The sequence below is a fragment of the Scyliorhinus torazame genome, chromosome 24 (genome assembly GCF_047496885.1).
Source record: "Scyliorhinus torazame isolate Kashiwa2021f chromosome 24, sScyTor2.1, whole genome shotgun sequence".
Taxonomy (NCBI): Eukaryota; Metazoa; Chordata; class Chondrichthyes; order Carcharhiniformes; family Scyliorhinidae; genus Scyliorhinus; species Scyliorhinus torazame.
This window is the reverse complement of record NC_092730.1, coordinates 33,946,161-33,963,399: the sequence shown is the minus strand read 5'-3', so window position 1 is coordinate 33,963,399 and position 17,239 is coordinate 33,946,161. Positions and strand designations below refer to the sequence as shown.

Here is a 17,239-nt window from a genome sequence, read left to right as displayed (position 1 = left end):
GAATCGAGGGTATTCCCTGCTATTTACAATCGCCCTCACAAGAAAGCAAACAGAAACAACGTTCCTGTTTGCTCTACAGCAAATACCTATCAGAATCCTGCTTGCAGTCGCATCCCGACAGTTGTCCCAGGAATGAAGCAGACAGTATTACAATATTGTAAAGGTAAAAAATGGGGAACCACAGAGAAAATGCTGTAAAAAAGGATGGGTGAGTAAATTTGCAGATGACACTAAAGTCGGTGGAGTTGTGGATAGTGCGTAAGGATGTTACAAGTTACAGAGGGACCATAAGACCATAAGACATAGGAGCGGAAGTAAGGCCATTCGGCCCATCGAATCCACTCCACCATTCAATCATGGCTGATTTCAACTCCATTTACCCGCTCTCTCTCCATAGCCCTTAATTCCTCGAGAAATCAAGAATTTATCAACTTCTGTCTTAAAGACACTCAACGTCCCGGCCTCCACCGCCCTCTGTGGCAATGAATTCCACAGACCCACCACTCTCTGGCTGAAGAAATTTCTCCTAATCTCTGTTCTAAAGTGACTCCCTTTTATTCTAAGGCTGTGCCCCCGGGTCCTAGTCTCCCCTGCTAATGGAAACTACTTCCCTACGTCCACCCGATCTAAGCCATTCATTATCTTGTAAGTTTCTATTAGATCTCCCCTCAACCTCCTAAACTCCAATTAATATAATCCCAGGATCCTCAGACGTTCATCGTATGTTAGGCCTACCATTCTTGGGATCATCCGTGTGAATCTCCGCTGGACCCGCTCCAGTGCCAGTATGTCCTTCCTGAGGTGTGGGGCCCAAAATTGCTCACGGTATTCTAAATGGGGCCTAACTAATGCTTTATAAAGCTTCAGAAGTACATCCCTGCTTTTATATTCCAAGCCTCTTGAGATAAATGACAACATTGCATTTGCTTTCTTAATTACGGACTCAACCTGCAAGTTTACCTTTAGAGTATCGTGGACTAGGACTCCCAAGTCCCTTTGCACTTCAGCATTATGAATTTTGTCACCGTTTAGAAAATAGTCCATGCCTCTATTCTGTTTTCCAAAGTGCAAGACCACGCACTTGCCCACGTTGAATTTGATCAGCCATTTCTTGGACCACTCTCCTAAACTGTCTAAATCTTTCTGCAGCCTCCCCACCTCCTCCATACTACCTGCCCCTCCACCTATCTTTGTATCATCGGCAAACTTAGCCAGAATGCCCCCAGTCCCATCCTCTAGATCGTTAATATATAAGGAGAACAGCTGTGACCCCAACACTGAACCCTGCGGGACACCACTCGTCACCGGTTGCCATTCCGAAAAAGAACCTTTTATCCCAACTCTCTGCCTTGTGCCTGACAGCCAATCGTCAATCCATGTTAGTACCTTGCCTCGAATACCATGGGCCCTTATTTTACTCAGCAGTCTCCCGTGAGGCACCTTATCAAAGGCCTTTTGGAAGTCAAGATAGAGAACATCCATTGGCTCTCCTTTGTCTAACCTATTTGTTATCTCTTCAAAGAACTCTAACACGCTTGTCAGGCACGACCTCCCCTTACTAAATCCATGCTGACTTGTCCTAATCCGACCCTGCACTTCCAAGAATTTAGAAATCTCATCCTTAACAATGGATTCTAGAATCTTGCCAACAACCGAGGTTAGGCTAATTGGCCTATAATTTTCCATCTTTTTCCTTGTTCCCTTCTTGAACAGGGGGGTTACAACAGCGATTTTCCAATCCTCTGGGACTTTCCGTGACTCCAGTGACTTTTGAAAGATCATAACTAATGCCTCCACTATTTCTTCAGCTATCTCCTTTAGAACTCTAGGATGTAGCCCATCTGGGCCCGGAGATTTATCAATTTTTAGACCTCTTAGTTTCTCTCGCAATTTCTCCTTTGTGATGGTTACCATATTCAACTCTGCCCCCTGACTCTCCTGAATTGTTGGGATATTACTCATGTCTTCTACTGTGAAGACTGACGCAAAGTACTTATTTAGTTCCTCAGCTATTTCCTTGTCTCCCATCACCAGATTACCAGCGTCATTTTGGAGCGGCCCAATGTCTACTTTTGCCACCCGTTTGTTTTAATGTATTTAAAGAAACTTTTACTATCATTCCTAGTGTTACTGGCTAGCCTACCTTCATATTTGATCCTCTCTTTCTTTATTTTTCTTTGTTATCCTTTGTTTGTTTTTGTAGCCTTCCCAATCTTCTGACTTCCCACTACTCTTTGCCACATTATAGGCTTTCTCTTTTGCTTTGATGCATTCCCTAACTTCCTTTGTCAGCCATGGCTGCCTAATTCCCCCCCCCCCCCCTCTGATAACCTTTCTTTTCTTTAGGATGAACCTCTGTACTGTGTCCTCAATTACTCCCAGAAACTCCTGTCATTGCTGTTCTACTGTCTTTCCCACTAGGCTCTGCTCCCAGTCGATTTTCGTCAGTTCCTCCCTCATGCCCCTGCAGTTAGCTTTTTTTAACTGTAACACCTTTACATGTACATAGATAACTGCAGCTCTGGGCGGAGAGGTTGCAAATGGAGTTTAATGCAGAAAAGTGTGAGGTGATTCATTTTGGAAGGAATAACAGGAAGACAGAGTACTGGGCTAATGGTAAGATTCTTGGCAGTGTGGATGAGCAGAGAGATCTCGGTGTCCATGTACATAGATCACTGAAAGTTGCCACTCAGGTTGAGAGGGTTGTTAAGAAGGCGTACGGTGTGTTAGTTTTTATTGGGAGAGGGATTGAGTTTCGGAGCCATGAGGTCATGTTGCAGCTGAACAAAACTCTGGTGGGGCTGCATTTAGAGTACTGCGTGCAATTCTGGTCACCGCTTTATAGGAAGGATGTGGAAGCATTGGAAAGGGTACAGAGGAGATTTACCAGAATGTTGACTGGTATGGAGGGAAGATCTTATGAGGAAAGGCTGAGGGACTTGAGGCTGTTTTCGTTCGAGAGAAGAAGGTTAAGAGGTGACTTAATTGAGGCATACAAGATGATCAGAGGATTGGATAGGGTGGACAGTGAGAGCCTTTTTCCTCGGATGTTGATGTCTAGCACGAGGGGACATAGCTTTAAATTCAGGGGAGATTGATATAAGACAGACGTCAGAGGTAGGTTCTTTACACAGAGAGTAGTACGGGTGTGGAATGCCCTGCCTGCAACAGCATTGGACTCGCCAACACTAAGGGTATTCAAATGGTCATTGGATAGACATATGGACGATAAGGGAATAGTGTAAATGGGCTTTAGAGTGGTTTCACAGGTCGGCGCAACATCGCGGGCTGAAGGGCTGTACTGCGCTCCAATGTTCTATGTTCTATGTTCTAAATCTCAGCTGCTTTGGCAGCATCTATGGGGAGAGAAAAGAGCTAACGTTTGGAGTCCAGGTGACACTTTGTCAAAGCTGGACACGAAACATTATCCAGTAGTACCACACAGAGGGGCAATATAGATATATAACGATAACCAGTAATACGTCACAAGGGAGCAATAAAGAAATAAAACATTATCGAGGAATAAGTCACAATAGAAACTGAGTGCCCAGCTTCCCCTCTCGGACGGATGCGGACAATCCAACCAGCCAGACTATAAACAACAAGGGAAGAAGTATTTTACCCGGAGTCCTGGGATCATTATTAATTCCTCAACCAGAGTCACTGAACAGGTTATCCAGTCATTCACTGGGCTTTTACCTGTGGGATCATTCTGTGCGAATTTAAGTAGGAATGTCTTGTGCTGAGATCGCCGCTTCCCCATTGAATGGGAGGCATTTGATCTTCGTGGGTTGAACATTTTGCTGGAGAAATGTAACCTCGTGGAGGAAAAGTCATTATCAGGAGGCGGATTCGGATCCACGCCACCAGAGAAGACTGTGACCTTCGACCGCTCGGCCATCCTGACGCGTTGTGGCAAAATATATGTTCCGTGCAGAAATCGATTTAAATTCCACCTTCATCGTCATTTCATTTCAAACTAGATGTACTTTTACGATTTTTGAACCCCAGCCAGAGGCCTGTATCTGAGTGCCATCCTATTCCGAGCCGCTGGTGGTTAAGGAGCTTCTCATTGCTGCATTCATCAGTTTGCCCCAATCAACAAGGTCCGAATTCCCGCTCTACCTGTTCCTCACACGAAGGTATTGAGAGTCTAAGATCTAAGCGACGTGAAGGATCCAATAGGAAAGTTGCATCCTGGCGACTGGAATCTCTCTCCACAGCTGATTGCACAGACAAGTAGCCGAAGGCGCCCTCCAGTGTCCAAACAGGAGAAATTCCATCCAGTAGATGCGGCAGCAGACGATTCTGGGAGAAGTCAACTGAGTCACCACGACTGTACTGTGGGTAGCTGAAAAACAGGTGTCAAGGAGCGGATCAGACTGAAAGCAAAACTTTGATACTAATAAAGTTATAGTCAGAAGTACAGCTGGGTGACACCAAACTGTTCGCTTTTCGTATGAGTGAACGTATAAATAGCAGAGAATGGTTTCAATCCATCGACCTCTGGGGTATGGGCCCAGCACGCTTCCGCTGCGCCACTCTGCACCTCGTTGAATGCCTCTGGGCTTGGACTTGAGGCAAAGTTTAAAGAAATTAGTAACAGGTTGATCAATATTCCCAGAGAGGTGAAACTGCCGCCAGGAACTTCCTTCCATGAAGGTGTTTCCAGTCACTCCCCACTTCCGCATCAGAACTACGTCACAGAAGAAATCACATCCCCTTCACAGAACAACCATTCAGCACGAAAGTAAAATATCTGAACGATGCTGACCAGAGTCAGTGTGCTCAAACGCGTGTTCTTGGTGAAAGAAAAAATGAGAAAGTGAATAGTTGTGTGGCTACCGCAGGGCAGTAATGTTGTAGCTCCTGGTTTAAGGAGCAGAGTGCCGCAGCGGAAGCGTGCTGGGCCATTAGACCGAGGTCGAGGAATCGAGGCCATTCTCTGCAGTTACATTCACACTGACAAAAACGTAAACATAGCGCACGTTTCTGTTAACTTTGCAACAAATACCTATCAGAATCTTGCTTGCAGTCTCATCCCGATATTTGTCCCAGGAATTAAGGAGACAGCATTACAACACTGTAAAGTTCACAAACAAAGATCCACAGAGAACATGATGTAAAATCTCCAAGCAGGAGGAAGTTGATCCAGCATTGACCCTTTGTCAGTGCTGGACTCGAAGTGCTTTCCAGTAGTACCCCACAGAGGGGCAATATAGATATACAACGATTTCCAGTAATACCTCACAGGGGGCCAATAAGGAAATACATCTTTATCGAGCAATGAATCACAATAGAAACCGAGTCCCCAACTTCCCCTCTTGGACGGATGTGAACACTCCAACCAGCCAGACATTTTCCCACAAGAGAAGACGATTTTTCCCCGGACTCTAGGAATCAATATTTATTCCTCAATCAGAGTTTATGTGCAGATTATGCAGTCATTAACTGGGCTTTTGCCTGTTGCGTCTTGCTGTGCGAATTTAAGCAGGAATCTCATGTCCTGAGGTCACCGCTTCCCCATTGAATGGGAGGTACTGGATCTTCCTTGAGTTGAACATTTTGCAGGAGAAATGTAATCTCTTGGAGGAAAACTCAATCTCTGGAATGGTATCCGAAGCCACGCCTCCAGAGGTGACGGCGACCTTAACGCAGCGCCTTAGATCGCTCTGCCATCCTGACACTTTGCGGCCGAAGATATTCTCCGTGCACAAATCGATTTAAATTCTATCTTCATCGTCATTTGATTTGAAACTAAATGTTCTTTTACTATTTTTGTACCATAGCCAGAGTCCTGTATCTGAGTGCCATGCATTTCCAAGCCGCAGCGGCTTAAGGAGCATTTTATCGCTGCATTGATCAGTTTGCTCCAATCAACAAGGATCGAATTCCTGCTCTACCTGTTCCTCCCACGAAGGCATTGAGAGTCAAAGATCTGAGCAACGTGCGGTATCCAATTGGACAGTTGAAACCTGGCGACTGGAATCTCTCTCCACAGCTGCTCCTGATGCTGATTTTACAGACGAGTAGACGGAGAACCCCTCCAGTGTCCAACCAGGAGGAATTTCATCCAGCAGATGCCGCAGAAGATCATTCTGGGAGAAGTCAACTGAGTCACCTTGACTGTACTGTGGGTAGCTGAAGAACAGGTGTCAAAGAGCGGATCGGACTGAAAGCAAAACTTTGATACTAATAAACAAAACGGCAGATGTACTGCTGGGTGACAGCGACTTGTTTGCTTTTGGTGTGAGTGAGAATACACTGGGCCCAGCACGCTTCCGCTGCGCCACTCTCCTCGTGGTTGAGTCTGTCTGTGATCGGACTTGAGGCAAAGTTTGATGAAATCAGTAACAGGTTGATCAATGTTCCCAGAGAGGTGAAACTGCCGCCACGAACTTCCTCCTGTGAAGGTGTTTCCAGTCACTCCCACTTTCCCATCAGGACTACGTCACAGAAGAAATCACAGATCCTTCACAGACCAACCATTCAGCACGAAACTAAAATATCTGAACGATGCTGACCAGAGTCAGTGTGCTCAAACGTGTGTTCTTGGTGAAAGAAAAAATGAGGAAGTGCATAGTTGTCTGGCTACCGCAGGGCAGTAATGCCGTAGCTCCTGGTTTAAGGAGCAGAGGACCGCAGCGGAACCGTGCTGGCCCTAGTTCGAGGTTGTTCTCTGCTGTATACATTATCACTCACACCAAAAGTAAACATAACGCACGTTCCTGTTGGCTTTGCAGCAAATACCTATCATCCCGACATTTGTCCCAGGAATGAATGAGACAGCATTACAACATAGGGAACCACGGAGAAAATGCTGTAAAATCTCAACAGGTTAGGCATGTCCTGAGACCTAGGATTTCCCTTGAATGGGAGGTATGAGATCTTCCCAGGTTTGAAAATCTTGCTCGAGAAATGTAACCTCGTGGAACACAAGTCCATATCAGGAGTGGAATTCGAACCCAGAGCACCAGAGTAGGCTTCGACTTTAACACAGCGCCTTTGGCCGCCCAACCATCAGAACACGTTGCGATAGAAGATACAAATCGATTTAAATTATATCTTCAACGCCATTTCATTTCAAGTTAGATCTGCTTTTCCCATTTATTTATTTTTAAAATAAATTTAGAGCACCTAATTCATTTTTTCCAACTAAGCGGCAATTTAGCGTGTTCAATCCACCTACTTGGCACATCTTTGGGTGATAGGACATAGAAAATAGAACATAGAACAATACAGCGCAGTACAGGCCCTTCGGCCCACGATGTTGCACCGAAACAAAAGCCATCTAACCTACATTATACCATTATCATCCATATGTTTATCCAATAAATTTTTTAATGCCCTCAATGTTGGCGAGTTCACTACCGTAGCTGGTAGGGCATTCCACGGCCTCACTACTCTTTGCGTAAAGAACCTACCTCTGACCTCTGTCCTATATCTATTACCCCTCAGTTTAAAGTTATCGCTTTAATCACTCAGCCACTTCGTCCCACAGGTTCAGACGCCAATACGTTTCAATTTGTTTTGCATCCATGAACTGATGGAAATTATCTGCCTCGTTCGTTTCAAACTGGTGTTCAACGATGGAAATGAAGCGATGGTGGTATAGTGGTGAGCACAGTTGCCTTCCAAGCAGTTGATTCGGGTTCGATTCCCGGCCATCGCAGTAATTGTTAGCTCGGATGTCTTGACATCGTGAGTTTCAAACTGAGAAAAACTGGTCAACAGTTTCTCACTTGAGTGTATGTGTAATTATCTAACTGAGGTGTATCAGATGCCAAAAGGTCCAGAAAGGTAGACATGGAGCTGATGCCTCCTCTTGTGGCGCATTCTAAAACGAGAGGTCATGACCTGAGAATAAAAGATCGCAAATTAAAAAAGAGTGACGAAAAACTACTTCTCGCAAAGGGTGTGAGTCTGTGGAATTCGGTACCCCAGAGTGTGTTGGATGCAGGGAGACTGAGTAAATTTCATGAGGTGTTAGAGAGATTTTTATTGGTGAGGAGTTGAAGGGTTGTGGAGAACGGGCCAGACGGTGGAGTTGAGGCCAGGATGGGATCAGCCAAGATCACATGAAATGTGTTAGGCTCACGAAGCTAAATTGCCTACTCCAGCTCCGAAGTCTTGTTTTCCAGAGAGGATGTGTTCTGGCTAAAGCGCAATCGACCTCTTCATCTGAAACATTGTCGGTAGCAGATGAGGAACATATCAGCACGATAGAATGGCGGGGCAGACTCGATGTGTCTAATGGCTTAATTCTGCTCCTGATATTTTATGAACGTAACTTTTGCGCGGCTTCGTGAGTTTCAAACTGAGGGGAAGAAACAGTTTCCAAATCAGAATTTATGCGCAATTAGAGCAGTGAGTTAAATAAGTAACTTTCTCACCTATTTGTAATGTGATTTCAACATGAATAGTGTTCGACTATTAACCACCCCCAAGCCCTTAAACAAAAGCTAAACATCACAGCATTTTTACTTTATGCTCGTGACATGGACCAAACAGAGACACAGCAGACACGTTTCAGCCGAGGATGGGATTCGAACCCACGTGCGCAGAGCGTAAAGGATTATTGTGCAGCCCCTTAACCACGTGGTACAACTACTTTACTTCATGAAACATTAATGTCCGATCTTCTCACAGACAAGCAGCCGACGCACTCCTCCAGTGGACAAATAGAATGAAATTAATCCAGGAGAGGTGGCAGAAGGTAATTGTGGGAGAAGTCAACCCGGTCACCTCGCCGAGACTGTGGGTCGCCGAAGAAGAACTGGTGTCAATGAGCTGTTCAGCCCCAAACACGTCTGCCTCCGTTCCTCCCTCCTCTAACCCAACTGGATGCATTCTGGCCTGACAACTTGTAATAGACTGTCACGTCAGTGATTGTGGATCCACCTTGGAAAAATGAGTCACATTTCGCGGAAACAGTGGGTACAATTTCGAGGAGTATGGGATTCGAACCCACGTGTGCAGAGCACAATAGATTATCAGTCGATCACCTTTACCGCGGCCCACAAGCGCGCAAGTGAATGTGTCTTCACTCGTTTTGCATCCATGAACAGATGGAAAGTATCGGCCTCCATCTATTCCACCTGGTGTTCAAATTTGGAAATGCAGCGATGGTGGTGCAGTGGTCAGCACAGCTTTCTTCCAAGCAGTTGTACCGGGTTCGGATCCCGGCCATCGCAGTAATAGTTGTATCGGATGATTTTGCGCGACACCATGAGTTTCAAACTGAGGAAGACTGGCCAACAGTTTCTCACTCAGAATCTATGCGCAATTATCTAATTGAGGTGTATAAGATGCCAAAAGGTATGGATAAAGTAGACGTGGGGCTGATGCTTCCTCTTATGGGGCATTCTAAAACGAGAGGTCATAGTTTTAGAATAAGAGATTGCAAATTTAAAAATGATTTGAGGAAAAACTACTTCTCCCAAAGGGTTGTGATTCTGTGGAATTCGCTACCCCAGGGTGCGTTGCATACAGGGAGAGTGAGTAAAGTTAAGGAGGGGTTAGAGAGATGTTTATTGGTAATGAGTTGATGGGTTATGGAGAACGGGCAGGATGGTGGAGTTGAGGCCAGGCTGGCATAAGCCAGGATCACATGGAAGGTGTTAGGCTCAGAAGGCTAAATTGCCTACTCCCGCTCCGAAGACGTGTGTTCTCGGGAGGAGGTGCTCTGGCTGATATTGCAATCGACCACTTCATCTGTAACTTTGTAGGTAGCAGATGAGGAACAACTCAGCCATGATAGAATGGCGTGCAGACTCGATCGGTTTAATGGCTTAATTCTGCTCCTATACCTTGTGAACTTATCTTTTGCGCGACTTTGTGAGTTTCAAATTGAGAGGAAGAAGCAACTTCGAACTCAGGATTTATGCGCAATTAGGGTAGGGAGTGAAATAAGTAACTTTCTCACCTTTTTATAACGTGGTATCAACATGGACAGTGTTGGACGAATTCACCACCCTCCAAGCCCTTGAACAAATGCTAAAAATCACAGCATTTTTACTTTTTGCTCATGAAGTGGACCAAACAGAGACACAGCCGCCACATTACAGACGAGGATGGGATTTCATTCCACGTGTGTAGAGTACAATGGATTATTGTGCATCTCATTAACCACATCATACAACTCCTTTACTTTATTGAATTTTAATACGCGATCTTCTTACAGGCAAGTAGCTAAAGAACCCCTCCCGTCTACAAACAGGAGGAGGTTCATCCTGGAGAGCTGGCTGAAGAGAATTAGTGGAGAAGTCATCCGGGTAACCTCAACTGTACTGTGGGTAGCCGAAGAACTGGTGTCAAGGAGCGGTTCCACTGACAACGTATCCACAGGCACATATAGTGACGAAGACTGTCAGGTTGAGATTGTCTCTTTCACTCTCACTCATTACCTGAGAGTGACAGGAACCCCCCATTTACAAACGGGACCAGAGAAGGGCAGAGCGAATGCACCTCACTCCCACATACAACATGTTGACGGATTCAACACAACCAAAATATAAGAAAAGATCATCACCAAATATTATGTTCTCATAAATCCCGCCGTCCCAAGTTCAATATAATATAAACAATTGTTATCAGTTGTGTGTCACTCTGACCTGCGAACGTCGTTCCACCAGAGTGTGCTGACATCTATTGGCCACGACACAGAACCGCAACAGAGCGTGGGAGATTCACATGAACTGTCGGTGTTGCAGAAACAGGTCAACATGAAGAACCGGTGATAGAATGTGATCGGCAGGACTGAGAGGTGTTAGAAGTAAGTAAAATTTAAACAATCTATATTCATGTATTTCCCAATGGAGTTGGTAGAATTTGGAAGTGTTTATCTTGAGGATCAATTAAGACGAATAGCAGAAATGTTTTTAAGTGAAATCTGGACGAGTACAGGAGTGAGAATGGATTTCAGAGACAAACAAATAATGTTGCATGAAGTAGTCCATAGAATCCACCAATTCTATAGTCTGGGTGTAGGATCTCCTGGAGCACTGTAACAATTAGAGAAGTGTCTGTTTTCAATTATGAGCATTATGGAGAGGACGAATAACAATTTGCAGTATTTTCAGACACTGACAGCAACAGAGACTGACAGAAAGTAACAATCTGTCAGGTAAATCACACTCACAGATAAGAACTGAGACTGACAGATACAATCAGACACTTACAGACAGTAACCCACACTGACAGATACAATTGTACATTCACACACAGTGTCTAACACTGAAAGATACAATCACAACTCACATACACTGAAATACACTGATAGCTACAATCACACACAAACTGGCATTAACAGATACTGACAGTTACAATCACAACTCACAGACATTTACACACGCTGATACATCCAATCAGCGTGTGGCTGTTTAGCACAGGGCTAAATCGCTGGCTTTGAAAGCAGACCAAGGCAGGCCAGCAGCACAGTTCAATTCACGTGACAGCCTCCCCGAACAGGCGCCGGAATGTGGCGACTAGGGGCTTTTCACAGTAACTTCATTTGAAGCTTACTTGTGACAATACGCGATTTTCATTTCATTTCATTTTCATACACTCACAGTCACAGACACTGACTGATACAATCGCACACTTACAGACAGTGACAGGCACTGATACACTCGCCCAGAACCCTCCTCTGCCGCCTCCACTGGGTGAAATTCCTCCTGTTTGTCCACTGGAGGTGTTTCTCGGCTACGTGCCTGTGAAAGCAGCCGCGGAAGCAGCGGGGGAGAGAGATTCCAGTCGCCAGGATGCAATTCTCCAATTGGATACTTCACGTTGCTCAGAACTTACACGCTCGTTTAGAGAATCATAGAATGGTTAAAGATCAGCTTGAGTCCATTCCGCCCACCGTGTCCATGTCAGTCGCCTGGAGCTGGCGTGTAGTCCTGTGATGAAGACAGAAAATGCTGTAAAATCTCAACAGGCCTGGCAGCAGATGTGGGGAGGGAAACAGAGAATGGGAAGGAGGGTCAGACTGGATTCGGAACTGTAACTCTCTTTCTCCCTCCACAGGTGTTGCCCGGCCATCCGAGTTATCCACCATTTTCTATTGCTGTTTCAGGATTTTATGAAGAATCGCCATAGCGGCATTGCCCTTGTGCTCGGCGCTTCTAATTATAAAAACTGGTCCCGTATGTCTATTGTTCTGTTCGCAGTGGAGGACAACGAACCAGAAAGAACCAAATTGACGCAATGATCCCGATAAGAAAAGCAAGGGACAAAGAAGACTTTCTTTTGATTTTACTTTCACAACCAAACCAAATTCAGCGGGAATTAAGAAGTCCATTGAGTTGCTCAAATAAACTTTGCTTGGGACGTAATGGTGGTTTCAGCGGTACGTTGAGCACACCTGGTTCGTTGGTCTAGGGGTATGATTCTCGCTTGGGGTCTTCTGCTGCAATAAAATGCTAGAGGTCACGTGTTCAAATCCTGGACGAGCCTTGCAAAGCACTTTTTAATATCTGTGCGATCGATATGGTGCCATTGACTGAACGAGGGAGCAGTTTGGAGAAAAAGGAGGGTGGGAGCGAGGGTCATGTTTGGGGCTTAACCGCTCTTTGACACCAGTTCTTTGGCTGCCCACAGTGCAGTCGAGGTGACACAGATGACCACTCCCAGAACCCTCCTCTACCACCTCCACTGGATGAATTTCCTCCTGTTTGTCCACTGGAGGGATTCTTCTGCTAAGTATCTGTGAAGGCTGCACCGTAAACAGCGGGGGAGAGAGATTCCAATCGCCAGGATGCAACTCTCTAATTGGATACTTCACGTTGCTCACACTCGTTTAGAGAATCATTAAATGGTAACAGATCAGGGTGAGTCCATTCCGCCCAACGTGTCCATGACAATCACCTAGAGCTGGCGTATAGTACCGTGATACAAACAGAAAATGCTGGAAAATCCCAACATGCCTGGCAGCAGCTGTGTTGAGCGAAACAGAGAATGGGAAGCAGGGTCATTCTGAATTCGGAATGGTAACTCTCTTCCTCTCTCCACAGATGTTACCATACCAGACGATTTGTCCAGCAATTTCTATTTGTCTTTCAGGATTTTATGGAGAATCTCCATAGCGGCATTGCCCTTGTGCCCGGCGCTTCTATTTACAAAGACTTGTCCCTTCTGTCTATTGTTCTGTTCCCTGTGGAGGCCAACAAACCAGAAAAAAACAAATTTACCCAATAATCCCGATAAGGAAAGCAAGGGGCAAAAGGGAGTTCCTTTTGATTTTACTTTAACAACCAAACCAAATTCAACAGGAATTAAGAAGTCCGTTGAGTTGATAAAATAAGCTTTGCTTGGGAGGTAATGGTAAGATGGTTTCAGCGGAATACTGATCTCCGGCTTGTTCGTTGATCTAGGGGTATGATTCTCGCTTAAGGTCTTCTGATCGGCAAAATGCGATTAGTCCCGGGTTCAAACCCCCGCCGAGCCCTGCAAGGACTTTATAACATCTGTGCGATCGATATGGTCTCATTGACTGAACTCGGGAGCAGTTTGGAGGAAAAGGAGGGAGGGGCGAAGGTCATGTTTGGAGCTTAACCGCTCCTTGACATCAGTTCTTCGGCTGTCCACAGTGCAGTCGAGGTGACTCAGTTGACCTCTTCCATAATCCTTCTCTGTCGCCTCCACTGGATGAATTTCCTTCTGTTTTGTCCACTGGAGGTGTTCTTCGGCTACATGTCTGTGAAAGTAGCACCGGTAGCAGCTGTGGAGGGAGATTACATACGCCAGGGTGCAACTCTCCAATTGGATACTTCCCGTTGCTAACTCTTGTTTAGAGAATCAAAAAATGGTTACAGATCAGGATGAGTCCATTCCGCCCACCGTGCCCATGACAGCCGCCTAGAGCTGGCGTGTAATCCCGTGATAAAAACAGAAAATGCTGGAAATCCTTAACAGGCCTGGCAGCAGCTATGGAGATGGAAACAGAGAATGGGAGGGAGTGTCGTACTGGATTCGGAACTGTAACTGTCTTTCTCTCTCCACAGATGTTGCCATACCAGTCGAGTTATCCAACATTTTCTATTTCTCTTTCAGGATTTTATGAAGAATCTGCATAGCGGCATTGCCCTTGTGCTCGACTCTTCTATTTGTAAAGACTGCTCACTTATGTCTATTGTTCTGTTCGCAGTGGACGCCACCAAACCAGAAAGAACCAAATTGACCCAGTGATCCCGATATAAAACCAAGGGACAAAAAGTCTTTCTTTTGATTTCACATCAGCAAGGAAACAAAATTTAACAGGAATTAAGAAGCACATTGACTTGATAAAATAAGCTTTGCTTCGGAGGAAATGGTAAATTGTTTCAGTGGAATGCACAAAGCGATTTCAATTCTATATTCATCGTCATTTCATTTCAAACTTGATGTGCTGTTACTATTTTTGAACCCTGTATCTGAGTGCCAGAGTCACAGATCTGATTATCCAGTCAGTAACTGATCTTTTCCTGTTGGGTTTTGCTGTGCCAATTTAAGCAGGATTCTCACGTCCTGAGGCCGCCTCTTCCCCGGTGAATGGGAGGCATTGGATCTTCCTGGGGTGAACATTTTGCTGGATAAATGTAACCTCGTGGAGGAAAAGTTAATATCAGCAGTGGGATTCTGACCCATGCCTCCAGAGGAGACTGTGACCTTAATGCAGTGACTTCGAACGCTCGACCATCCTGACGCGCTGTCGCAAAAGATATGCTGCGTGCAAAAATCGATTAAAATTCTATCTTCGTCGTCATTTAATTTCAAGCTAGAAACAAGTAGCAGGTGAAAGGTACTGAGGGAGATAGTAAATGGGTGACCAAAAGACAGAGCAAGAGTAGGAAGGCAGTGCAGGTGTCCTCTGCGGTCATCTCCCTGCAAAACAGATATACCGCATTGGATACTGTTGAGGGAGATGGCTCACCAGGGGAAGGCAGCAGCAGCCAGGTTCATGGCACCGTGGCTGGCTCTGCTGCGCAGCTGGGCAGGAAGAAGAATGGCAGGGCTATAGTGATAGGGGACTCAATTGTAAGGGGAATAGACAGGCGGTTCTGCGGACGCAATCGAGACTCCAGGATGGTATGTTGCCTCCCTGGTGCAAGGGTCAAGGATGTCTCGGAGCGGCTGCAGGACATTCTGGGGGGGGGGGGGGGGGGGAGGGTGAACAGCCAGCTGTCGTGGTGCACATATGCACCAACGATATAGGTAAAAAACGGGACAAGGTCCTACAAGCTGAATTTAGGGAGCTAGGAGGAAAACTAAAAAAGTAGGACCTCAAAGGTAGTAATCTCAGGATTGCTACCAGTGCCACGAGCTAGTCAGAGTAGGAGTGTCAGGATAGAGAGGAGGAATACGTGGCTCGAGAGATGGTGCAAGAGGGAGGGATTCAAATTCCTGGGACATTGGAACCGGTTCTGGGGGAGGTGGGACCAGTACAAACCGGACGGTCTGCACCTGGGCAGGACTGGAACTGATGCCCTAGGGGGGGGGGCGGTGTTTGCTAGAGCTGCTGGGGAGAGTTTAAACTAATGTGGCAGGGGGATGGGAACCGATGCAGGAAGTTGGAAGGTTGTAAAACAGGGACAGAAATAAAAGGCAGTAATGGGGAAAGTGTAAGGCAGAGAAGCCATAGTCAAAAATCAAAAAGGGCGACAGTACAAGGTACAGTGACTGAGGGGAGCTCAGTGAATAGGACCACGAATACTAAAAGAAATAAAACGGGAAGTGAAAACATTAATGTTAAGCGACGCGGCAGGTTGTTACAGGAAGATATGGGTTCGATGACAAGGAAAATTAGGAGAAAGGTTAAGAGGAAATATAACTTAGGAGAGGTTACTGATCGAGGTGTTAAGATTCAGAACAGAGGTAAAAAAGCCAACATAAGTGTACTTTACCTGAATGCTCGTATTATTCAGAATAAGGTAAATGAGTTGATGGCGCAAATCGTCGTGAATGACTATGATTTAGTGGCCATTACTGAAACATGGTTAAAGGATGGTCACGACTGGGAGTTAAATATCCGAGGGTATCAAACCTTTCGGTAGGACAGAGTGGATGGTAAGGGAGGTGGTGTAGCTCTGTTATTTAAGGATGACATCCGGGCAAAAGTAAGGGGTGACACCGGTGCTATGGAGGATAAGGTTGAATCCATTTGGGTGGAAATCAGGAATAGTAAGGCGACAAAGTCACTGATAGGAGTAATCTATAGGCCACCAAATAGTAACATTATGGTGGGGCAGGCAATAAACAATGAAATAACAGATGCATGTAGAAATGGTACACCAGTTATCATGGGGGATTTTAATCTACATGTTGATTGGTTTAACCAGGTCAGTCAAGGCAGCCTTGAGGAGGAGTTTATAGAATGTATCCGCGATAGTTTCCTAGGTGGAACCTACGAGGGAACAAGCGGTCCTAGATCTGGTCCTGTGTAATGAGACAGGATTGATTCAGGATCTCATAGTTAGGGAACCTCTCGGAAGGAGCGATCACAATATGATGGAATTTAAAATACAGATGGAGGGTGAGAAGGTAAAATCAAGCACTAGTGTTTTGCGCTTAAACAAAGGAGATTGCAATGGGATGAGAGAAGAACTAGCTAAGATAGACTGGGAGCAAATATTTTATTGTGAAACAGTTGAGAAACAGTGGAGAACCTTCCAAGTGATTTTTCACAGTGCTCAGCAAAGGTAGATACCAACAAAAAGGAAGGGCGGTAAAAAGAGGGAAAATCGACCGTCGATATCTAAGGAAATAAGGGAGAGTATCAAATTGAAGGATAAAACATACAAAGTAGCAAAGATCAGTGGGAGACTAGAGGACTGGGAAATCTTTAGGGGGCAACTGAAAGCTACTAAAAAAGGTATAAAGAAGAGTAAGATAGATTATGAGAGTAAACTTGCTCAGAATATAAAAACAGATAGTAAAGGTTTCTACAAATACATAAAACAAAAAAGAGTGGCTAAGGTAAATATTTGTCCTTTAGTGGATGAGAAGGGAGATTTAGTAATGGGAGATGAGGAAATGGCTGAGGAACTGAACAGGTTTTTTGGGTCGGTCTTCACAGTGGAAGACACAAATAACATGCCAGTGACTGATGGAAATGAGGCTTTGACAGGTGAGGACCTTGAGAGGATTGTTATCACCAAGGAGGTAGTGATGGGCAAGCTCATGGGGCTAAAGGTAGACAAGTCTCCTGGACCTGATGGAATGCATCCCAGAGTGTTAAAAGGGATGGCTAGGGAAATTGCAA

General features: G+C 45.3%; 1 non-coding gene across 1 annotated transcript; it reads left to right on the top strand.

The window, feature by feature from the left end:
- The first annotated feature begins 7,600 nt into the window (after positions 1 to 7,600).
- trnag-ucc (transfer RNA glycine (anticodon UCC)) lies at positions 7,601 to 7,672 on the top strand. Its single transcript has one exon. It is a non-coding gene; the product is annotated as a tRNA-Gly (tRNA).
- Positions 7,673 to 17,239: the final 9,567 nt, after the last annotated feature.